The sequence below is a fragment of the Heterocephalus glaber genome, unplaced genomic scaffold (genome assembly GCF_053883595.1).
Source record: "Heterocephalus glaber isolate CG9 unplaced genomic scaffold, H.glaber_assembly_v1.0 deba00001553, whole genome shotgun sequence".
NCBI lineage: Eukaryota > Metazoa > Chordata > Mammalia > Rodentia > Bathyergidae > Heterocephalus > Heterocephalus glaber.
Window position 1 is genome coordinate 16,995,090 of NW_028258344.1, and position 25,825 is coordinate 17,020,914.

General features: G+C 36.0%; 1 protein-coding gene and 1 pseudogene across 2 annotated transcripts in view; both read left to right on the forward strand.

The window, feature by feature from the left end:
* Kcnb2 (potassium voltage-gated channel subfamily B member 2) overlaps positions 1 to 25,825 on the forward strand; it is a 443,261-nt gene that overhangs the window by 41,402 nt on the left and 376,034 nt on the right. The window lies entirely within an intron of this gene.
* Positions 1 to 25,825, forward strand: part of LOC147824149 (phosphatidylinositol N-acetylglucosaminyltransferase subunit C-like) — a 47,748-nt pseudogene that overhangs the window by 13,463 nt on the left and 8,460 nt on the right. The window contains exon 1 of the transcript XR_015442732.1: positions 1 to 25,825. This exon is cut by the window's left edge and continues 13,463 nt beyond it; it is cut by the window's right edge and continues 8,460 nt beyond it. The product of XR_015442732.1 is annotated as a phosphatidylinositol N-acetylglucosaminyltransferase subunit C-like (transcript).

The window sequence follows — 25,825 nt, forward strand, 5'->3', positions numbered from 1 at the left end:
AGTCTAGGCATTGACTATCTCATACCTGAACTGTCATGGTAAATCATTAACTGAACATTCATACCGCACCCCTCAGTTATAATCCACTTTTCATTTAGCCAACAGAATTAGCTCTTTAAAACATGTCCCTGATCAATTCTAAAGGCTCCGCTACTAACCTTAAAAACTTCAGTGATTTCCCATTGCCCGCAGTCCAGTTCAAAGTCATCGGCATTCCATTGAAGATCTCTGCCACCTTCCTGTCCAGGTGCATGCCTTAGTCCTCCTAAAGTGCAGTGTTCCTGTAATCCCAGACTGCCAACCACATCTGAATACAGAGCTCTGATCAGGACAGATGTCCAGGCACTCAAAAAGCAGTGTTCCCACATGGCCGCTTCCATCCCGGGAGAGCAGCCTTTTTCTGTTTGCACAGGGGTGGTTGTACAGGAGCTGCAGCCTCTTCATACCTCTGCCACCACCGTTGCTTCCTAGGCCTGGAGCATTCTTGGCCATTTCTCTGTCTTTGCTCATCTGTCAGCTCATCATTTCTGTGACGTCCATCTACCTCTCTCCCTTTCTGTTTTCTCCTAATTCTCAGTTCTTGGAACCCAGAGATTCTCTGTGTTCTGTGCCTTTCTTCAACTAGGCTATGGCATGGGAGGGATCAGACCACCCCTCTTATCTTCCTTTTCCGATACTGCTCTAACTTCTGACAGAGAGGAAGCACTCACCTACTACTACCACGGCACTCAAGGACAGAAATAACAGCATGGCTACATGTTTCACAGCATTTCTATTTCCTCTGTAAAGGTGAAATAACAGATAGAGGTCGAATGCCTTATCCTAGTGATGAGTCCTGGGTATTACTGTGTTTGTTTCTGACAATTTAAGAAAGCTAGAAGTCTTATCGGTTTTAAATGGCTTTATGTTTTTAAAATAGGTGGAATGCCACAGATGTCTTGTACACAATTTTAACATTGTATAAATTCTCTGTCTAGAATAGCAATGTAGACTACTGTCTGTTCAAAGAAAGGATTCAGGTGCTGTTGAGAGGAGGTTTTCAGATGCTTTACCTTGCTAGGGTTGCTCATTTTGTTATCAGAACTGTAGGTTCTTGGGACTCTTGTCACAGGCAAAATGAAGACTTTGTGTAGATGGCAGGAGAGCTGGGACCAAAGATGGGCAGCCCTTCAGCGACATTAGAGAATAAGTAGATCATTTCTTTATATTTGATCACTCACGTTTTGAAGGACCTCAGGCCCAAGTGAAGTTTGTGAAGCCAGTTCAATATGCACCAGGGCCAATTTGTCTGAGTATGTTGAGGTAGAAAACAACAGGTTACATGGGACATATAGATTACTTATACGTAGACGGCAAAGTAGAGTAGAAGCCTGGAATTTGGGATGAACTGGTCCTCCAAGGCTCAGGAAAGCTGCCCAAGGTTCATGGAGTGCAAGTGCCTCCTTTGCTCCATAGCTGAGGGTACTGAGAAGGCAGCCTGCCTTTGGTTGCATAATCCCAAGGCCAAATTACTGAAGGACTTGTGTCTCTAGGGGACAGTGGACCAGAGCCTGTCTTGAGCTATTGTCTTGCTCATTCCACAGCTGAGAATCATAAGCAAGAAAAAAGGAAGTCTGGGTAGATCCAAGGCCACTCAGAACTATCCAGCAAGAGAAGTCACAAACATGGATAAATCCAGGATATGAAATGAGACAGTCCTCCACTCTGATGCCTTTTTGTGTGTATTTGAATAGTCAGAAAAATTCTTAATGGTACAGTGTGAAAAAGGAAGGGCAGGAGTCCTTATTTTTACTACACAGATTGAAACATCATAAGGTTAGAAGTTCAGGGAAACTGGCTTTTATTGTAATCCATCAGAAAAATTTTCTAGAAACATGTAGCTTGAATTTTTAAAATACAAATTAGACATTTCTCTTTATCTCAGAAATTTTTACTATTGGCATGCCACTTAGTCATCAAGTACATTCAAATATTATTCAGATATTTTCGGTAATGACAATGGGGTTTTCTTTTTTTATTAATTTTATTGGTACATTTTAGGTATACAGTATAATGACATTCATCATTGGAAATTTGCACCTTTACATAGTCTCTCTTGGTTCTTATTTTTTCCCCATTCCCCCACCCTCCTTTCAACCCCTCCAATCCCTCCCTATTTACAAAGACTTTGTTTCCATTTTTTCATTTTCTCATATTAATTCCATTCCCTTCTTTCCTTTCCCCTACCCCTCCCACTTCCCCTTCCCCTTTGCCCCTTTTCTTCCTATTTCACATTATCTATTATACGTTTGAGTCCTTATTTACACTTTCAGTTTCTCACTCTAGAGAAACTATTCAGTATTTACATGTGTGTCCTATTTATTTCACTTAAAGAGTATTGCCTCAGTGTGTATCCATTTAGCTATAAATGTCTCTAATTTCTCATTTGACTATGGGGTTTTCTAATTTAGCTTTATAGGAGAATCCTCAGTCAACTTCATTAAAAATTTCATCACTTAAGAAGTGATTTTGTCTAGTTTAATTTAATAATTCATAAAATTACTGTCTGAGAAGTTACTTTCTATGTAAGAAACACTTAAGCCTAAATATTTTCTAAGAATTTTAATGCAATAGTTGTCAAGAGTAAAATAATTTTTATTTGTTAAGACCTTTGACACATCATGTTTCAGTTTTTGAATTTTAGTAGCACCATATTATAATGTAATTATTAGAGAATTCTGCTACGAAAGTGACAAAAGTAAACTGTAGAGTTTGTTCCCAGTTTTGCTGTTAACAATTTGTTTACTGATCAAAGAAAAACAATCTTTGAAGAAATCACAAGCTTTTATGGGAGACAACATTGATAGATACAAAATGACTGAAATATGATCTTTATACAAAAACAAACTCAAATAGACCTCTATTTTGCATGGTATTTGGTGTTTCAGGGAAGGGATTCAATTATGTGAATTTTTACAGGCAGAGAAAGCTAAGTGCACAAGAAGAAGTCAAATAGGGACAACAAAATAATGTCTGGAGAAGTGGGAGAAAGTAAACACAAAGCAAGAGGAAAGGGATTCAGGTGCCGGATGAGTGCAAAGACATTAGGGAAACTGTCCGTAGTAGGGGGCAGATAGGCGGGCCAGGGAGGGCTGTCTGTGCACTGCCCTAACTTGAGCCTACCTGAGAGTCTGCAGTCCCACAAAAGGTCATCACTAGATGGGGTTCGTCCTTGTACATGTCAGCCACTGTTGGGAAGCTGGGAGGGAAGAGGACAATATGCTGGTTAAGGCCACAGGCTCAGGGATAAGGCACACTTGGAATGCAGGGCTGGCTCTGCTCCTCAGCCAGTGTGGTGACCTCGCCAAGCCTTAGATTCTTGAGTGAACATTAAAGAGGATGGTAATATTTACCAAAAACAGTTACTGTGAAGATGAAATGAGCTAGTTAGCAGAATCCCTAGTATACATATCAGCTAGAATATATTACTATTGTTGCTCAAAATAATCATCACAAAGAATTTTCTGTATTTAGTATTTCTGTTCCAATTTGAGAAATTTTATTAGACCATGAAAGACAACATCTGTGTATAAGTAATAAGCTATTTTCATCTTATTTTAGAACTAAACCCTTTAAGAGCAGCTAATTGAATTAGTGTTTATTGATTTGTCTAAATTTTCATGAAAATGAGACTTTAGATAAGTGGAACCTGGAATACAAATTAAAATTTAAATCTTGAACGTATTTTGTTTTTTTAAATTATTTTTTGAGTAAATAGATCATATTAATGGAAAAATATGAAAATAAAAAAAATGAACTGACCATCCAAAGTTTGATTGCAGTATAGCATTTGTATTCAGGTGTTCTGTTTCCCTGATGATCACCATCATGTTAATCACCAATATTAATATAACTGTCCGGAAGTTGGACAGCTATAAATAATTCTATTTTTGTTCACAAATAGTGCCTTTGCTTTGAGAGCAGTAAGTGATAAGTCTATCACTTTGCACTTTCTGCTTGGACTCTTTGGGTCATATTTCTTATCTAAATATCTGTTAGTAGGGGGTGATATTTAACACAGACCATTCACCTAAAACCTTGTCATTATGATACATTAACATTAATATGTTTTTATTGCAAATAATTATTTGACTAAGGAAGAATTGGATTTAGTGTAAACGTAGTCTCAGCCATAAAATTGTCTATGTTGAACCTCAAAACTCTTGAGTTTCTTCAGAAATACTATAATGATGGAGTATTTAGAACACTAGAAATTAGTTTTTGGTTTAGGTTTTCACACAGAACCACATTTTCTGAATTTAAGATTAAGATAGGTATTTGGCATAGCATTTGTTTCCTTATCCATAAATTTATTTAAATAAAACATTCAAAATATAAGATTTTAAAGTTTAGCATTTAATAAATCATCTTCTTGACTAAGAGCATGCATTACTGGGATTCATTTCCCCAAATTATTTAAAGCAGCTTACAGAGACATATAACATTATATATTGTGGATAAAGAAATAATACGTATAATAAATAAATTAGACAAAAAGATAGGGTAGATAGAAAGATTTACTAGAAAGATAGAAAAATGGATGAATAGATAGATAAAAGGGACACGTGGATAGCAAAGTAAAGAGAAAACTGGGGAGACCGGCATATAAAAATTCATGATGCAAGTGCCTCCCATAATTGGAAGACAACAGACTTTGAGCATTCTTAGTGCTAAAGCAAACAAGAAAAAACAAGTTAAAAAGAATAAAATTCTATAAAATCTGGACTTTTCTGGCAGGACTTATGGGCCCTTCCTAACTCAAGTCCTTTGGAAAGAGAGGAGAAATATGGTGTCAGCTCTTCAGATGACAGTTCATTTATTGAACAGATATTACTGAACACGTCCTGGGGATCTAGCTCAAATAAAACAGACAGAACTCAATATCACTATGAAAGGAGGAGACAAGTAATAAATGAACACATATGCAGTCAACCCATTATATCTGTGGGTTTCACCTCTGTGATTCAACCAACTATTGATCAAACATATTGGAAGAAAAATTGCATCTGTACTGCACATGCACAAGCTTTTTTTCCTTGTTATTTCCTAAAGAATACAGTGAAGCACATACTTACCTAACATTTATATTGTAGTAAGTATTATAAGTAAGCTAGAGATGATGTGGGAGATATGCACAAGTTATATGCAAATACTATGACATCATATAGGCGATTTGTTATTTAGAATTGCACAACTATGGATTTTGATATCCATAGTGGGTCCTGAACCAATTTATCAGCAATGCTGGGGGCAGACTATATAACATAGTAAAAAGAGATCAATGATATAGTGGAAAGTAAAGCAAGAAGCAGAGATGGGGAGTTTCATTTTAAACCAGCTTTGGAAAAAAACCTTCACTGAAAAGGTCATATTTCATCAAAATTCTAATGAAGTGAAGAAATCCTGTGATGTGGAAGAGAGGAGGTCCCAGAAAGGAATAAGAGCATGAGTGGCAGCTATGGTTCCAAATCAGGGTCATTTCCCACTTCAGGGAACATTTGCTGTAACAGGAGAAGCTTTTGGCTTTCAACTTTGAGGAAGGGATGTTACTGTCGTCTGGTGTGGGATGGTCAGGATGCCACCAAATTTTCCACAATGCACAGGAGACACCGCCACCCTCCCACACACACACACAAGAATTGCCTAGATGAAACTGTCAGTTCCAAAGTTGAAAGCCCAGGTCTACTGCGAAGTAAGCCTTGGAGACCATAGTATTCCAAGACCTCAAAGGGGTCCACATCCTATAGGACCCTAGAAGATCTTATCAGGGTCTTTGCTGTTGCCCCTAGGAAATCAGGGAGCAGTAGGCATGTTCTGAGCAGAAGTTACTTGCCTCTCACTGTAATCTTACACCACCTTCTATGTTGAAAGTAGACTTTAGCAAGGGGGAAAAAAATAAAGGGGGACACTATTGTATAATTCTGGAGAGATACTGAGTTACATTCAGTATAAAACCATACACAATGAGTAAGCATATTATTTATTCCATTAAAATCATTTAGAATATTTTCCTTTTCTCATATTAAGTCAATTCCCTTCTTTCCTTTCCCAAACCCCTCCCACTTCCCCTTTTGCCCCTTTTCTTCCTATTTCACAATATATATTATCCGTTTTGATCCTTATTTACACTTTCAGTTTCTCACACCAGAGAAACTATTCGGTATTTACACGTCTGTCCTATTTATTTCACTGAAGAGTATCACCTCAATGTGCAGCCATTCAGCTATAAATGTCTCTAATTTCTCATTCTTTAAGGCTGAATAGTACTCCATTTTAAAACACATTTTCTTTATCCAGATTCCAGTTGATGGACAATTGGACTGTTTCCAAGTTTTAGCTATTACAAACTGTGCCATTATGAACATGGGTCCACATATACTGCTGTGGTATGATTCTTTTAGTTATTTAGGGAAGATACCCAGTAAGGGAATAGCTTGGTCAAACGGGACCTCTAGTCCTAGTTCTTTGAGGTATGTCCATACTGATTTCCACAGTGGTTGCACCAGTCTACACTCCCACCAACAATGGAGAAGGGTTCCTTTTTCCCCACAGCCCCGCCATTGTTTGTTATTGGTTGATTTCATGATAGCAGCCATTCTTTCTGGGGTGAGGTGGAATCTCAGCTTTGCTTTCGTTTGGATCTTTTGAATGAGAAAAGGAAAAAAATGGAAACAAAGTCTTTGTAAATAGGGAGGGGTGGAGGGGTTGAAGAGAGGGCAGAGGAATGGGGAAAAAGATAAGAACCAAGATATATTATGTAAAGGTACAAATTTCCAGTGATGAACGTCATTATATTGTATACCCAAAATGTACCAATAAAACTAATTTATAAAAAAAAATTTAGAGTAGATTCTGTATTGTTAATCTTAAAATTGGCATGTATGGGGACAATGTCTTAGTTACCCATCTTTTAAACTATGGGTGAAAAGTGCTGTCGAAAGTTAGATTTTAATAGTTACAGCAAAGGAAAACCTCAAAAAAAAAAAAGCACCCTTTCATAGATATAAACCAGCTTAAGAATGCCACCAGTAGTAGATTTGTCTTCAGTAATCCTTTTAATTAGTTAACCTTGTTTAGTGCTTTCTAAAAAAAGGAACATCTAGAAAAATATAAAACCGAGCTTAGACAAATCCAAATATCTTTCTTAGTGAGATCTGAAGAGGATTGTTTTTGTTTTTTAAAGGTCTGTCGGAGAATACAAGTAGACAAATGTGAGTCCCCAAAAGACAAATCTAGTATGAATAAACATGAGGGACTCCATGAAAGCAGGAAACTCCAGTCAAGAAAATGTGTACCTTTATTTGGCTGTGGTGCCAGGAGAAAGGCTCAGAGCTGATGCTGATAAAGGCCTGTTTCCACCTCAGCTCCCTATAAACTAGTTTGATTTAAATGAAGGATGTGGTCCTTTTAGTTGTTGCTGAATCTGTAATATAATAATTTTTCCCTTACTTTTTTTATCCCCTTAACCATAAATGTCAGTAATGAGTTATGGGAAGAGAAAAATATTTCTAAAAATTTAGACCAAAATTCACTTAGTGATATTCTAAGCTACTACCCACCCCCTCTGCAGGAACAAGGATTGCCCCTCGGGAGGTATCTTTGTAATCATGATTCATTGAGCAAGTAATAAAACAGTGCTGTGTTTATTGTATGAGAAGACATGGTTTTATGCATTTATGATGTTTAAAATCATGGGAAACACTTTGGTATTTGCTTAGTAGTAATATGCTGCTGGCAAAAACTACCATCTGGAGCCTAGATTTGAAACTGTCAGAGATGGAAAAAACAAAAACAAACACCTTTTCTCCCTTCTCTATCCCCATCTCTCTTGACTCTCTGCTTCAGATTATTACAAGGAGTTTGAAGTGGTTAAAAGGGAGCCTCAAGGGCCTCGCCCCTGCCAATCATGGCTCCAGATCAGTGACAGACCTACTTCCTGTGCTTTTTGTTCCTCATCTCCAATGTGGAGTGGTTCAGTCCGTCTCATAGGCCTTATTGAGGATTGAGTTGGTTAATAGATGTATTTGGGCATACCATAATACTTGGAATGTAGTGAGCACTTTTAGATAAAGGGGTTTATTGTTAATATTATTATACTGTAAAGATTTATAATAATACCTGTCCCTGGCCAAGTGGCATAGTATAGGTAAGGGATGCAGTCAGCTTTGACTCATAAGGAACATGAAGAAAAATTTCAAGTATTTCCTTAAGAACTATTTATAATATATCAGTTAATAAAGTTTTCTTTTAAAAAATAATCATGCATTTATTTGCTTCCTTTTAAGTGTATTTTCTGTAAATGTTTTAATTTCCCCAGTTAAATCTTAAACTCCACCATTTCTATATTTTTCCCTTTTTCTAATACTCAGATGATTGTTGTATTTTTGTGTATAACTTTAAACATATGATCAGTAATACTTAGGCTTTGACTGTTTTCTTTAAAAACAGAAATTATCAATAGTGAAAAAGAGGAAAAATACCTTAAGCTTTTATGTATAAACATTTATGACAACATTTTTCTAAGCAGGTTTGGAAACTATCTTATTTCAGCCAAATAATGGCAGCTGACATTTGTTTGAGTTTGTCATTTGATTTTTTTAAATCTATATTTTCAAAAAAGAAAGGAAACTGACAGTTTGAAAAGGCATAGTTTGAGAAATTTCAAAGGGTATGGCATTTCTTTCTAGTCAGATCTTTTCCAAAAATTAATTGCTATTTCTTATGTTCTCTTTCGCTGTTAAAGGCTCCTATTAACCCACCAGCATTCCTGAAAAGTGACATAGTGATGTTTCTCCATGTGGAGGAGAAAAATGTCCACACTGCCAGATGCCTTAAACTCACCAGAAGGAACTCCTACATTGCCTTCCCGTAGTTCCCTACCTTCCAACTGCAGAAGAGAAAAACTTTTACAAAATGAACCATTTAGGAATATATGGAGCTCATTAGGAACGTGGAACCCATGGCTGTGAATTTCACTCTGCTATGAAACTGTGAAATTTTGAAACTGTGAATACTGAAAAGGTTCCACTAGTAGTTAGGTTAGGTTTGTTTGTTTGTTTGCAGTATTGAAGGATGGAATCGAGGGTGTTTTGCATGCTAGGAAAGCTATATCCCTCGTCCTTTTTATTTTATTTTTTTAAGACAGGGTCTCTCTCTCTCTGTGTACCACTTTTTTATTATTGAGGTTTTAGATGGAGTTTCTGGTGATAATTTAGTTAGGATTTCTCTCTTATATACACAATGCCTAAGATATTTGAACTAGTTCATCAAAGAGCCAATAAAATTTATCCATTGAATTTTTGGAAACCAATGTGTGGAATTTTTTGTAGTCTTCTAGTTACAGATGAAGAAAAACTCAATAGAAAAGAACTAAACAAATTGAGCAGCATAATATGATCACACAGAAGGCTGAGTTGTGTGAGGAGAGACAAGTGTTAATTGTCTACCATAGTATTTTCCATGTTATTCAGCCACACGGGAAACTGACAAGTTGAGTGCTCTTGTTTTGACTTTGGAGGATGAACATCTAGAGCTCAGAGGTTAAGTAACAAAACTAGGGGCACTTCCAAACTTCTTATTCTGCTTTGAGTAATTCCATCACCCATGCTGTCAAGACAGTATAAATAATCCCTGAAAAAGGAAGGCAAACTGCTGTCAACAGTCCAACCACATCATATTTATTAAAAGCCTCCTCAGTTCCTATGACTGGGGTCACTTCCAGCAGTCATTTATTTAATTTTCTGGCTGTCAGAAAATACCATTCTTAAGCTCTACAGAGTAGATAACATATATTATCTTTTCCAAGGTTGCTCAGTACTCTCCATCTTGGTTTTAGCATTCCTGAATTCTTTTTTAAAAATATGATCAGTAGAAAGCAAAGATGAAATCTTAAATTTCCTATTTGACTAGTATTATAGTGCATTGCTATCAAGAAGTAGTATACACAGACTAGACAATGGAGAAATAGAGAATCTTGACGTTGTAACCTTGAACACACTTCATCACAGCATGGGTGCCTTAGCTCCTTGCTTTCTTTCTTGACATGGCTTGTCACACTGACAAATCACATTGGGCTGCCTGTCTACCTAGAGACAGAAAGCTTCTTAAAGACAGAGAAAAGATCTCTTAGTCCACTGTTTACACCTTATAGTATAGTTATAAGAATGATAGGCTCTCTGTGAATAGTGTCTCAGTTTAAGAAAGAGTGAATGAATTTGTTGCATCTAGATACAGCTTTTAATATAAACCAATACTATAAATATTAAAAATATGTAACTTTTAGTGCATATATTGAAAATATAAACTCCATGAAGGGCAAAAAGGGTGAAACTTCATTCTTTAAGTAGCTTTCTATCTTTAAAGTTGTTACAACATTGTGGTTACATGAAGAAAAAGAGGGTTCCTTTTCATTGGGCATGTGTACATGAGCTAGAGCCAGAGTCAATGTTATTAAAGTAATTCACTGAAAAGCCAAAGGAGAATCAATTTAAGTATTATTATTGTGTGTTATCATATCATGCTCCTCAAGGAAAAAATATTAGTGTTGTGCTCTTCGTGCAGCTTTTTCATGGAACACATTTACTGAAAATTCATTTTCCTGGATTTTGGACTAAAACAGGATGGCTCTGGAAACATGGTCTTCCTAATAAGTTAGTTCAGACTTATTTATTTTAAGTTTCTAGATTTTTTTCTAAATTTTCTAAGACTGTTTTTTTTAACCTTAAAAGAGACTCTCCAATATCATTCCTGTATCAACTTGAACCCAGGATGAATGATAACAGCCAACACTTAGTGAGCACATATTCTACACTGGGCATTGTAAAGAATTTAATGGATTAACTCAGTCTTCACAATAGGTCTATGAGATTGGTATTTTTTTTCATCCCACTTTACAGTTGAGGAATCAGAGGCAGAGATAAATTAAGAAATATGCCCTGGATCACATAGCTGGTCAATAGCCAAGCTGGAGATTGAACCCATAGTCTGATTCTAGATCCTATGGATTGAATCACCATGAGCACTGTTTTACTTGAAAGGAGCACATGGTGAAGACACATACCCACAGGGAGAGGACACCAGCGCTGGAAAGGAGGGGGAGCTAAACTGAACGTTCACACAGGACCAGCACCAAGAGTTCATATCTCACAGTCCAAAACAATACTAGGTGAGTCCGGACTTGTGAGTGGAGGTTGACACTTCCTCAGAACCTACAGAACAGATGATGGCAAATAAATAAATTAGTTTGACTCATTCAGAAGGTTTATTTGTAGTTTTGGACTTCTGTCTATTGTCTGCCTTGAGTCAAAGTTTGTGTGTATGAGAGACATTTGAAATATATATGTTATATATATATATATATATGTATCTTTATATATGTGTATGTATATTTATGTATATAAGTATATATTTAGCCTTTCAACATTTGCTTTTCTTTCAGCCTTATACACAGGTTAGAACAGTGGTTCTCCATAGGGGTAGTGTCACTTTTTAAGGAAGCAGGGAGAGGAGAGGAAGGCTGCCTCCATGATTGTGACACACTGCTTCCTGTTGTGCGTGCAGCCATCCCACAGAGGAAGAGAGAATGTGGAAAAGCTTTTTAAATTCTCTGAGCCTAGAATTGAATTCTGTGGACATTGGGTTTTAAAACCCAGTCTTAATAAACACTGAATTTTTCTGGAATGCAACCGAAGTGATAATCAAAAGATGAATACATTTTATTTTGCTCTGAATTTTACAGGGTGTTTAACATTTCTGAAAGTCATGCATGGGTTGCAGCACTGCCCGTGGCATTTGAGTTATTAATAACACATATTTGCAAATACTAGATATTGCTTTCCTGGTGATGATCCAAGTAAGGGCAGGCATGTGACTACTTTATTCTCATCAGTCTGAGCATTTATTTTATGGACATACAGATTATTTTATGATGAATTATTTTCCTTTTACCACTTTTAGTTAGGCTTTTATAATGATTTTTAAAGTGTAAATGTAGATAAGTTACATTATCAATGAGTTTCATCTGGGTATAGTAGATGAGTCCACACAAAATGATATTTTTCAAAGAAGATGTTACTATTGATAGAATTGAGAGTCTCTAGACAAAATGCTATTTGGAGTAATAAAATTGGAGCCAGAATTATTAATTTTACTCTGTATAATTTTGCATCAGTTTAATCATTCATAATTTAATCACCTCAAAATTACTTCTTTCCTAGGTATCATGTGGTATAATTAAATTATATGTATGTATATTAGCTAGTTCAGTGATAATGAAACTTTTAGAGACTAGTGCCCAAACTGCAGCCAAAAACCCACTTATTTATTGCAAAGCCCCAACACTGCAATTAAACCTGAATACGGAGGTTTTAGTTTAGAAAAATCAACTCATAGAGTAACATTTTTTGTCTTAAAAGAAAAACAACATGCATGCCATAGGTTTGCCACCATTGATCTAGCTGCTTTATAATTTGTTTAAATTTCACTAAATCTAGAAGCAGTGTAAGAATGAAAGTGTTTTGCTGAAATGGTGTTCCTCATTTCCCAGCTTCTTTTATTTATACATTTTAGTTCTTCTCTGACAAAACATTGGAATAAGAAAGGAGCTAAAACATGGAGAAAAGGGCAGAGTTACTTCTTATAAAAGAAAAGCTCATTTTTCATCGTGATAACCAGCATATCACATGACATACATACCAGATGGCCCATGAAATATGAATTCTTTCAGAAATAAATTTCTATCAGAACATAATGAGAATTTCTGCTAGTGAAGAAAGAGCTACAATAAGATGACACCTTAGGTTGATTTGAGTCAGGTAATTCCTGAGAAATCTTGTAATGTTTTACTTGCAGTTTGCAAGAGATGACACTAACATTTCATTTTTTAAAACTTAATGAAAGTGAACTATATGCTCTGACTTCAAGGTAAATGCATCAAATTGAGCCCTAGAAATGGCACATTCCCACTTCCTGTGCATGTCAGGACCAAGGGAGGAAAATCCTAGGACTTGTTCAGTCTTCGTTCTGTTTCTTGGACTATGTATTTACAGTTGCTAATGTATTTAAGTTAAAACAAAAGCAAAAGTTAGAAAGGTAAAAACTTTGGTTCTGATTTTAACATATAATATTTGACAAACGACTAATAAAAGAAGGGAAGAGACCAGCCTCCTATAAAGTACTCTGCCTTACATCTTTGGAGAGGTCAAAATGAATACTGTGAAAGTTATTTCAACTCCTTTTAATATCCTTTACCCTTTTCACTTGGAAACAACTTTGTGCAGTCAGCATTTTTTAGCCAACTTCTCTGAAAGTCTCTTGTAATTGTTACTTCTGAGGTGTACTTTCTTAATGCCAGTCACTTTACATTCAGTGGCTCTCATTTCTTAGGCATTCAGATAATGAGCTGGCCTCTTAAGGCTTTATGAAGCTTCAGATCCCATGGCTCAAATAAGCACAGATTTTTATAGCCAGACATTGATCTGCTGCTTTTGGGGCATCCAAAGAGGTAGTTTACTAAGGGGATAGATTTGAGAGCTAAAAAGTTTCTTTATAAGTATATATTTCAATATATAAATAAATATTTATAAATACAAAATATATAAATCATCCTAATTTACTTTGATAGTCTGAGATTAATGTGGAATCTGACGAGTGCATAGAACAAGGTGGACTTCTAGAAGTAATTGAAAAATGTGTTACCTACTATGAGGGTGGAAATTATTTATTCTAATAATCCAATGGCAAAAATCATAGAATCTCATAATATGTTTAATTTTCAGTGAAAAGTCAGGAGTTATATTTCTACTTCTTAATCCCATTCTTCATCCTCCTCCAATTTTTCTGTTATATAGACCTTACTTCTCCGGACTTTAAGGAGAGGAGGTGTGTTAGCTACTTTTCTCATTGCTGAGATAAAATAACTGACACTCAAAGTTAGAGAAGAAAGGTTTATTTTGGCTCACAATTTGTAGAGGTTTCAGTTCATAGTTGGCTGGCTCCAAGGCAAGCTGGCATGGCAGAGGGGTATCACAGCGGAGAAACAGTTCATGGCAAGCAAAAGGTAGGAGGGCAGCAAAGCAGTGAAGTATCAGCAATAGCAGCAGCCTGCCTCTGCCTTTTATCCCTGTCAGTCTTCCTGCCCTTTGAGTGGTGACATTCACATGCAGGATGGGCCTTCCCAATATCTACACCCAGAACTATGTTAAACTAATCAGTAGACTAATTTAGTAATCACACACCTTTAATCCAAGCATCACACACACTAGAGCCAACCACCTCTGAAAAGCCCCACCTATGACTGCATAAGGCTTTGCAGGGACATAGAGACACAAGCCAGAACAGGAGGGAAGGAAGGTAAGATTCTTATGCATAACGGTGCAAGTTCACTGAAAGATAGTCAGGCCCAACTACTAGTGGACTGAAGATCATAGTCATAGCTCATTCAGTTTTGTATCCTTTGTAGACAACATGGGGCTTTGTGGAAACTCGAGATGTTTAGTGAATTTAAATTATTTTGATTATTATTTTATATAAAGCTTTTCATATTATGTTAGCCCTTTGAAGTATAAGAATGGCATTACTGAGAATAATCTTATGTAAGTTTATATAACTAAGAACTAGATAATCTCTTGAAATGAATATTTAGCTACATGAAGTATACATCTAAAACTTAAAGCATGAGAAATTTACATTTTGGCTTGGGAGATTCATATTATTACTGAATTATGCTATGTCCATCTGCTCAAGTACTGGATGTATTTAGGTTCCAGTGAGCCAAAATGAAAGATTCAATGGATTATTCATCTGCCTCATTCTCTGATACATAGAAACCTTCTGATTTGTAAATTTCAACCAAAAATCTCTTTATTTCATAAGAATATTGTGAAATTCATACATGTGTTAAAAATGACTTGATAATTTTCCTTTTCATCCTGAAAGAGAGAAAATAGAGTTAAATACACTAGACTAATTGCTTGTACTAGGACTAGATTTGAAAATGACATTTCTTTTTTTTTTGTGATATCTGAAACAACACATTACAATTTAATCGCATGTTGTTGAGAGTAGCTGAAAGCAATTAAGATGGGTTAAAAAAATGTGATTTACAGGGGAAATAATTATCAGTGTGTGTGTGTGTGTGTGTGTGTGTGTGTGTATGTATGTGTAAGTGGTTTATTTATGGGTGCAAACTCTCCCTAAAATTGTAGTAGTCATCATTAGAACAGCTCATAAATATTTCTGTCATACAAGGGTTGACCACAAGACTTGCACTGGCCAGTGAATGTGAACATTGTTGCTGCTGAAGCTTCTTATTAGGCACTTTAAAATTCATTGTTGGGCTGGGGATTTAGCTCAGTGGTTCCACCACCTGCCTCGCAAGTGCAAGGTCCTGAGTTTGATCCCCGGTACCAAAAAAAAAAAAAAAGAAAGATTCAGTGTGAAATTGTACGTTTGCTCTTTAATATCTTGCTGAATGTGAAAAAGTATGTTGAGGTTGGTCTTTTATCAGCCAGGGTTTCTTAGTGACTGTTGAACAGGACACCCTGATGTTATGTATTTATGCAGTGAGAATAAGAAAGATACTTTTGTGTATTAAGCTTATGACACTGGGATATTTTTGTGGTAGCAGCATAACCAAAAGTAGCCAAATGTACCTCTGCAAACCTAAATTACCCATACAGACCATTTGTCTTGTCTTCCTGAAAAGAAATGCAAATTTACCTGATGTAAGCACTTATAAGAGAATCTGGGGGAATAAAAATAAATAAAGGATTTTTGAATTTGAACTACTTTAAAATATGTAGACTTTTACCTTAAGGTTCTTTTGTAAAGTTATTAGAAGAGAATATTTAGTGAAAAAGTTTACTTTGATTACATATGGTATTTAGCGTGCTTGATAGTTGGTAGTTGAAATTGGAAACTAACAACACTGTACTGTAGTATTCATGATTGTTTATAGATACCTTAGGAAATTTATGTAGTATTTATATTTAGGATGATATATTAAGCCCTAAATCTCTATCTGAGGAGAAATACATTAAAGTGCAAAAAAATTTAAAAGAAATAAGACTTACATAAACAGTTTTATTAAATTCTTTATGTCCTTGAAATAATATGGGGTTGGAGGGACTGCAGACCCATTACCTTAAGATGTGTTCTATGGTTCTCTCTGGCACCTGTAGGTTCTTCAGCAACTAAAAATTCCTGCAATAAAAGAGAAGAAGACATGCTTTTAAAGAATGTGTCGCTGTAGGGAGGTGGATATTGGGGAAACTAGTATAAATGTTTTTCTCTCATTTCTGACTTACTTCTTAGGCAACTCCTGGGAGACAGTTTAGAACTCATGTGGTATCTGGGTAGGGCTCTGATGACCTTCTTATCTTGTGACCTTTCAGAAAGCTGAGTTGGATATGGTACAACAGAAATCAGGTCCACAAGAGGGTCTGGGTAAACTTTCAATAACCTCTTCCTGATCTAGGACCATAATCTGCCGCTATGGCTAAATTGATTTTGAGATGATCAATTGTTAAGACCACTGTTATGGCATCTGAAATTATTAGAAGTGCTGGGTTATGGTTAATTTCATAAATATTAAATGAGAGTGTCTGCCAAATGGCTTTGCTCTATTTATTGGGCTTATAGGAAACAAATAGGAATATGCTCTTTTTTGTTTAGATTGAAGGGAAAAGAAAACCTCTGTTTAGAATGTCAGTTAATACAAAAGCTCAGTAAGTTTCAGTGAGGGTTGCTTCATTTACCTCTACTCAACAGTAATTAATTTAGCACTGTATTGTGCTAGACACTGTAGGAAACAGAAAGATGAATAAAACTAGCTTTAATTTCAAGGAATTTAGAGTCTAACAGAGAAAATTATAACCTAGTTATATACTTCATCTGGATTTTGCATATGACTCAGCTTCATTGATATTTATGATGGCCTTTAAAGGATTTGAAAATGGAAATAGAATAAAACAAGTTTCTTATCATAAGAATTTAAGGCACTTAAATTTAACTCTAAAATTTTAAAAGTTAAAAATTCAACTCTACTGCATGAAATAAAGCAATTTGCTTCCCATCCACCCCTGCTGTCTGTCATCATTCAAGTGCATGTCTACTTATTTCTGTGGTCCAGGTCACTAAGAATATGTTTTCCAAGCAAAATACAGTCATGGAGGAGATTTTTATACGGCCTTGGTTTGTGATAAGTAGTCTTGGAGATGTGACTGAGTGGGAGAGGGGTGTAGATGGGAAGTGACATTTCGGATACACTTTGATAGTTATGGAAATAAGGAGGTAGACTTATTTATTTTGGTTGCTGTAGCCTAGGCTTTTTTTTTGGCAATGACCACAATTTTGGTAAAAAAGAGAGAAAGAAAGAAAGAAAGAAAGAAAGAAAGAAAGAAAGAAAGAAAGAAAGAAAGAAAGAAAGAAAGAAAGAAAGAAAGAAAGAGAAAGAAAGGGACAGCAAGCAAGCGACACGAATTTCAGCAATGTGTTCATAACACAGCAGTGCTTTTCTTTACCTGAGAGTCCTTGACTCAGTCATGAAACTCAGCTACTGAAAGAGTACAGACACCCTCCAGTCCTTCCCTGTTTCTTACTTATAAGAGAGTTTCCTTGGCCAATTTAATTACTCTTTTTCAAAAAACAAAATAAACAATTTGAATAGCTTTAGCTATTTAGTACATTAAAAGCACCAAGTTAGAAGATCAGAAAAAATGTTTCCTCAGTGTACTTACACCAGGCAGAAGTGATGTTTGACCCACATCTAGATGGCAGTGGATACACAAAAACTATGAAAAGCTGGTACAAGAACAAAAAGCTCAGCAACTTGGGACCAATTAGAATAAGGCTGTGTTCTTTCTGATTCAGAAGTCCCTGATGGTGCCACTGTTTTACAGAGCAGTGATGTGGTTTGATCCTACCACTCACCGGGGTATAATTAGCAAATTTCTCTGAGCATTATGTTAGTTAGCTTTCTGGCACTGTGACAAAATCCCTGAGATAAACAACTTAGAAGGAGAGAATGTTTATTTTGGTTCACAGTTTCAGAGGCTTCAGTCCATACTTCCTTGGCACTGTTGCTTTAGGTCTGTAGCTGTGCAGTACATCACAGTGGGAGCATGTGGGAGAGGAGACGGATTCACTTCCTTGCAGCCAATAAATACAAAGAGACAGGAAAGACTCTTCAAGGCAGGTCTACAGTGACCTGACCTTCTCAACTTGGCCCCATTTCCTAAAAGTTTCACCACCTTCAGGTAGCATCACAGCCCAGGGACCAGGCCTTCAACACATGAGCCTTTGGGGGCATTTAAGGTGAAAACCATAATGAGCATTAACTCCAAACTCCTTAACAGAGCTCTTCCTGTTCAGGCACCTGCTTATCCCACAGCTTCTTCCTGCCCACCATAGTTGTCCACTATGCTCCAGCCCTGAGCCTTTCATGAGGTCCCTTTCAGATGGGTTATGTACATCTCTGACCTTTGGGCCTTCTGGTTTCTTGTTCCTGAAATCTTTTTGATAATTCCTAGTTGTACTTGGATTGTCACTTCATATGTCACTAGCATTCAGAAGCCTTCTATGATCCTGCTAGTGAATAGGAAGAGCGGGGTCTGGGGATTTAGCTCAGTGGTTCCACCACCTGCCTCTCAAGCTCAAGGTCCCCAGTTTGATCCTTGGTACCGAAAAAAAAAAAAAAAAAGGAAGGGGTGGTGGGGAGGGTTGAAGGGAAAAAATAAGAACCAGGACATATCATGTACAGGTACAAATTCCCAATAATGAATGTTATATTGTGTACCTAAAATGTACCAATAAATTTAATGAATTTTTTAAAAAAGAAAAGCACCATGCTAGAGCTTACTGTTGCTACAATTTCCTGCCTTTAATCCATTACGCATGATGTAATTTCTTGCTTAATGGTCTTGAGAAGATATTGATCAGCTATGGCCCAAAGAGCAAATCTAGCACCTATTATTTCTGAAAATAAAGTTTCAGTGGAACATAGCTATGTCCATTTCTATGACTCCTTTTACACCATCCTGGCAGAGTTCAGTATTTGAGATTGAGACTTTATGTCCCACAAGACCAAAAATGTTTACCATCTAAGATTTTCTAGGATAAGTTTACTGATTCTGAGTCTTAAGAACAAACAATGTGGGTACAATGTTCACCACCAAATTTCATAGTGTTTGTACCATATAGATATTTCATGTATTTTGAAGAAATCAATTAAAGATAAATTCAATAGATTAATTTTAAAAACTGGTTAATATAATACTAAGATTATTATTTCGCATCTGTAATATGCTAAACAACATTGTAGGTACTATTGGGTATGCTTATGTAATCCTCACAGCAACCTATGATAAAAGTTTTACTATGTCCAGTTTACAATTGAGACACTGATGGGTAGAATGAATAAATGATTTTCTGAAACACTGTAAAGCAAGAAAAATGGCTTACCTGGAGTTTGAACTCAGATTTCCCTCTTAGTAAGACATAGAGACTATGTAATATACTGTGACTATGAAGAGCAGCACTTGACATTAGAATACAAGATTTAAGACTATTTGTAAATTACACTTTACCTAATTACGGCATAGGTTTTCAATGGTATTTTGCCTTTTGTTCTTTATATAAAGGTAAGAAAGTGGTTCTAGAAATAGCCATATTAAAAGCAACACAGAGTATTATATCTTACTTTTTGTGTTGGACTAAGGAAATCGTCTGTTTTTGCAATTGGCACGAACTATGCCTACTTCTGGGAGTTTTCCAGATGGAATATTCATGATGTCAAAATGTAGTTCTGCAATCAGCATTTTGTTTACTTCCTAAGGATTTTCTACTGGTGCTCTTTCCCTTGTTATTGGCCCCAACAATGCAGGAGCATAGTGATGCAGCCCATTAGTTTCTATTTCACACTGGCCAAAGCTGGCATATTTTCCATTTTATAAATGACAACATCAAACACTACATAAAGAAATGCAGAAATCTAGACTCTAATTATAGTGTAGGATTTTGAGTATTTGTTGTTGTCTTCAGTTACAACATCAGTATGTCATCAGGGAATCATTGAAAGTGTAATTAATTAAAAAATAAAAATATGCCTACTTGGTGAAAATATCTTTGTCCAGGCAATATAGAAATTGGCTCTGTAGTCTTGTTTCAAATCTGTTCAATTTCTGTTAAACCAGATAGAATAGCATACTACTTTCTTCTCACTGTTACAAGAATTAACTTTATTGAATAGATGAGTAGAGCTCATCCCTAATAAGATAGTTAAGATTGATTGTTCGTTCTGACCCCATTTGGGGATATTGTGTTATCAAGGATCCAAGGTTCTAAAATTCATCCCTAACTTTGTTACCATTAGTTACTAACCCAAAAATACTAAGAAAGAGAAATAAAAATAATATGTTCTAGTCATAGTAAATTCTATGTTTTGTCTTAAAATTATATTACCACTGATAAAAGTTATCAGCAAATTTGTTAATTATCCTTTGTCTATCTTAGCTGGCAAGTTAAGAGCATTTCATGTAATGGTGTCTTAATCATAATTTTAACTCTTAATAGGAGCTGATATACTTGAATTTCACCATTTGTGTCAAATACTATGGCTTTATATTTGCTAGCAAGAGATTATCCTTAATCACAATTTTTTTCATAAACTGATTTTGAAGATAAAACTTTAGCAATTAAATTGTTAATATATTTTCCAGTGGAGAATATGGAAACTACTGTCATCAGACACCTAGCTACTAGCATTTTGCTTCGTGTTACTTAGGGGCGAATCATGAGCCTTCTGAGTTTAGAAAAGGAGACAAAATTGGAGGTACAAAATTACTTCCAAGCAGTAATATAGAAGGTTCTGATTATGTACTTTGTTGGCTTCTTTCTAGCTATGATATATATGTGGCAAACTAACCTGTAAATGGAGAATCTAACCCTTTTTGTGTGGATGGTAGGTTAATTTGCTATAACTTGATTGATGGTTTAAATTCCACTGTTAAGTGTTTAAGGGAAAAATATTCAGGTACTTGTCACTGTGGTACTAGAAATACATCTATTTTCCTAGCAAGGTAAATCTTAACTCTTGAAATAAAAACTGATGCAGTTTCTTGACCTGAGTGGGCTGAAATGCCAGTTCAGTACAGGACATTCTTAACAGAAAACCAGTCTGTTGAGAATATCACTGAAACATTACTTTTAAATATCTAAATGATGTTGGCTGGCAACTAATGAGGACAAGAAGTTACAATGTAAAGCTCACAGATATGCACAGATTTATGGATATATTTGAACTTGCTTAAGTCCTCAGAATGCAACTCAAATTTGATCAGCGAGCAAGTAGTTGAAAGCCTATGCTTCTGTAAACATGTTCTATTTATTTTCACTGTGGTGAAGGGCAGAAGAGAAGGATGTAGGCTGCACCCTGGGAAATCTTTGTTATCATTCCTAGAAAGCAAAGTATTCTACTTACTTGGTGCTTGGTGCAGCTCCAGTGTTTTGAAAACTATTCAGAGAAATTGAACTTGAGTACTTAATTCTCAAAATATCACAGTTAGTGAGTGTTCTGTTCTGATTGTACCACGCTAAACTCGGGGACATGGCCTCAATTTTATCTTTACCCTTCTTCTTTTGAGTTACATAATACAAATAGAATTTTCCCACAGATATCCATACTGAATCATAACTTGAATTTTTAACTATCTTACTGAATTTTAATCAAAGGATGACTGTGTTTTTAAAACTATTTTAATTTTTATCACTCTGATCAATATTTGTTTTCTAAGCTTTACAAAATTTCTGAATAAAAGATTAAATGAATCATGCTGCCTCATTCTATGGGTGGGTTCCAGTTATTATTTGCATACTACCCAAAAATGTAATGGCTTCAGCAACAACCATTTTATTATGACTCACAATTTTCTGGGCTGGGAATTCATGCCAAGTGTACCTTGGCAGTTCTTCAGTTGACCTTCATCTGAGGTCAGTGGGTAGATTTCAGGCAACGGCTGCTGGGTCTTTGCTCATGAGCCTGGTACATTCGTGGGAGGAGCTGAAAAGATGAGCTTATACAGGTTCCTCTCTCTTTTCATATCATTTCCATGTCGTACCACATCATCTCTCTAGTAGGGTTTCTAGTTGGATTTCTTAAATGACAGCTCAGAATTCCCACAGGAAGCCTTCAAAGAAGCCCAGGTGGGAGCTTGAAGATTCTAGAGATTAAGCTCTAGAAGTGCCAGAACACCACGGAGACCCCACTTGAAACCAAGGAAAAGAGACATTGGTATTGCCTCTCTAGATGGAAGATAAGTCTAAGAATTCACGGTCATCTTTAATATGCCATGGTTGGGTCAACCAACTTAGTTTCCTTTGAGGTTGAGCACTCAAAAAAGAAACAACAGTTAAAAAAAAAGAAGAAGAGGAAGAGGACGGGGAAGGGGAACAAAAAGAGGAAGAAGAAAGGGAAGAGAATAAAGAAGAGGAAGAAGGAGGAGGAGGAGAAGGAGAAAAAGAAGGAGAAGAAGACCCAACATGCTAGTGGGTGAATACCAAGACATATCTCCTATAAAACTAATGTGTACTCCATCCTTTCTTTACTCCATACACCAAATTAAATTATACTGTTTTACCTCTCATTTTTAGCCTTGGTCATCCCTTGACTAGCTCCCTAAGTGGTATTCCTATTTGTTGTTTGTTATTTTTTTCTGAATACTTTACTCTAAAGCCAAAAGTAAACTAAAGCACATGTATGATGTGTCACTTGTCATTCATGCTCTTGATGATCTATAAAGCAACGTCCTAATACCTAATCCTGGTACTCAAGGCCCTCCATCCTTTGTTACCAGTTTTCTTTTTAAATATAGCACCCACCATTTCCTTTCCAACTCTCTCTCCATTCCTGTCCATCTTCCATGTTCTAGTATGCTTTGGCCACACAATTTCCTAATCACAGAATGCCTGCTAGTGACTACATACTAGCAACTCTTCTCCTTGAGTGCCCCCCACCCCATCTGCCTACTAAAAATGAATGTACCAATAATCTTTCAAGATTCCATTCAAATGTTACCTGCTGAGCACTGCCACTGCAGAAGCATATCACTCTTTTATAGATACTCATTTATTATGTGTCAGAGAAACACCAGAGCACCATGGTTAAGAGCACAGAGGTCAGAAGCCCCGACTGAGCCAGGCTGTACCAGAAGGAACCCCAGTTTCACTGCTTACTAATTGTATTGGGTTGATTAGCATCCTCTCAGAATTTGTGTTCTTCTGGAACCTCAAAAGGAAACATTATGTGGAAGTAAGGGCATTGCAGATGAAATTAATTAAATTAAAATTAGGCCATACTGAACTGGGGTGGGCTCCTAATCCAAAATGATGGTGTCCTTATAAGAAAAGAAGATGCAGAGACAGACAAGCACAAGGGGAGATGATGTGAAGAGACACATGGAGAATACTATATGACAGTGGAGGTAGAGATTGGAGCAAGGTTTGTATAAGCCAAGAAATGCCAAGGATTGTGGGAACACAAAAATCTAGGAGAAAGACACAGAATAAATTCTCCTCTCTTTCACAGAAGCCTCTGGCATCTTGGTTTTGGATTTCTAGCCTCCAGAAATGTGAGAGAATACATCTTGCTGTTTTAAGCCACCAAATTTGTGGTAATTTGTTATGGAAAACTTACAAAATTTATATACTAGCTGGATGACTATGAACAAATTATTTATCCTCACTGTGCCTCACTTTTCTCATCTGTGAAATTGTCATAGCAAGGGCATTTCATAGAGTTTTTGTGTGCTTTTGTGTGAATCAAGATGCAATAATGATCTCAAGTACCATCTGTGTACAATAAATGCTTCTGTCAATAAGCTGTCACTCAGATTTGTGTACGTCCTCTACTAGGGAAGAGATAAGATCCTGTCTCTTTGTTTTTTATGGGTTTTTTGGTTGTTTTGTTTTGTTTTGAGAAGCAGTGTGACATAGCCAAGAAAAACAAAAACCATGAGTTCAAGTTCCAGATATGCTATTTAAGAACCACTGTAATTCTGAGAAAATTGCTTAACCTTGGGCCTCAATCTCCTTATCTGTAGTATATTCAAGTAATGCATACTATATCAGGCTCTTTTGAAAATTAAAGTGAATATGTGCCAGACACAGAGCAGGTACTCAGATAATGAGAAATGTATTCTTTTTCTTACTTATTGCTCAAAAACTTGAGTGTATAAATCAGTCCCCTGGTACTTATTTAAACAAACTTTTGTGGAAATTAATTCTTTATGATTCCCAAGGTATTTTTGTAACTTTGAATTTTGTGTCCTTTGACTTAGATTCCAAAGGTTACCCCTCTCTTGGATTAGAATGCTGAATAGAAGCACATGGTCTTTCAAAAATGTATGTTTCATTATTTTATGAACTGTCTATCAATCATACCTTCTGCTGTGCTTTGTGAAGGAGAAAATGATTTTAATATTCCTTACAAGCTTTTCATGACTGAATTTTGATCCCAAGTTGGTTTTTTCTCATAACTTTGTCAGCAGCTTTGCTTAGAATATTGTATTTTGTTCCTGTTTTGCTGTCACTTTTGAGACAACCAGTCAGCCTAAGAATGGTTGACCATGGTGTGTGTCACTCATATATGCAATAAGAAAGTCGTTGTAGCACAGACCTAGAAGAAGAAGTTAATTAATAGAAGTGGGCTATAAAAAATAGCTCAGGAAAAATGCCATGAAGAAATGCGATGTCCCATTGCACACTGCTGCTATGCTTGTTACCAAGCCTGGGGTTGACAGTGGTATCACTGAGGCCATCTTGCTTCTTGGCAGCAGCTGGTTAGTGTCATGGCTACACTTGGGGCCCGCCAAAAGACATCATTAAGAGTTTTGTGGTTTTATCAGCTTTTGAATTTGTTCCTTGGGGCCATTTGTGTCATTACTACCAGTCTGTGGATGTGGAGATTTTTAACTATGGGGAAAATCATTGTGTGGCTTTAAAACATTTTCTTAGGAGAAGAAGATTTCAAGAGAACCATGTGGTTTTATAAGACAACTTTTTAAGTCATTATGAGAGAAAAGAAAAAAAGTCTTTCAACAGTTGGATGTATATATATAAAAAGGGATGTATTTAAGTAAATAGTTTTAAATATTGTGGAAAATGCTTCAAGAAGATTGTGGCAAGCCTTTGATGTTACACTAAAAATAATTTAGTTGCAGACCAATTTCATTAGAAAGAAAATGTTCCAAATGAGCCTTTTTTCACAATTTCAACTTTGTCTCTGTCAAGACATGTGACTCAATAAATTGCTAATAATGGCAGGAGAGCACACCATTATAGACAAAATGCTAATTTAGTGCATTTTATTTTTATAGAAATATAAAATCATATTTTAGATGAACTTTTCAATAGAAACTACAAAAATATGATGTTCTATTCTTATTATTTTCAGAAAAATGAGAGGAATACTACCCCAACAATTGAAATAAAAGGACAAATGGCAGGAGAAAATTTACAAATTGACCAAAGTAGTACTAAAGACATATGAATTAAAATAGTAACCTATTTTTCAAATTGTACAGTGGCAAAGATTATAAAGAGTTTTTTAAAACCTCAATGATGAGTGTACAATAAAGGAAATCTCCTAGAATAAGTCAAATTGGTATAATTTTTTGCAAAACATTTTAACAGCTTATTCGTATCCCTTGGCTTAGCAGTTATATTTTTCAAAGCCAACCGTAAGAAATGATAAGAAATATATTCAGTATTAAGTATAGTGTTGTGGAGATTGGGT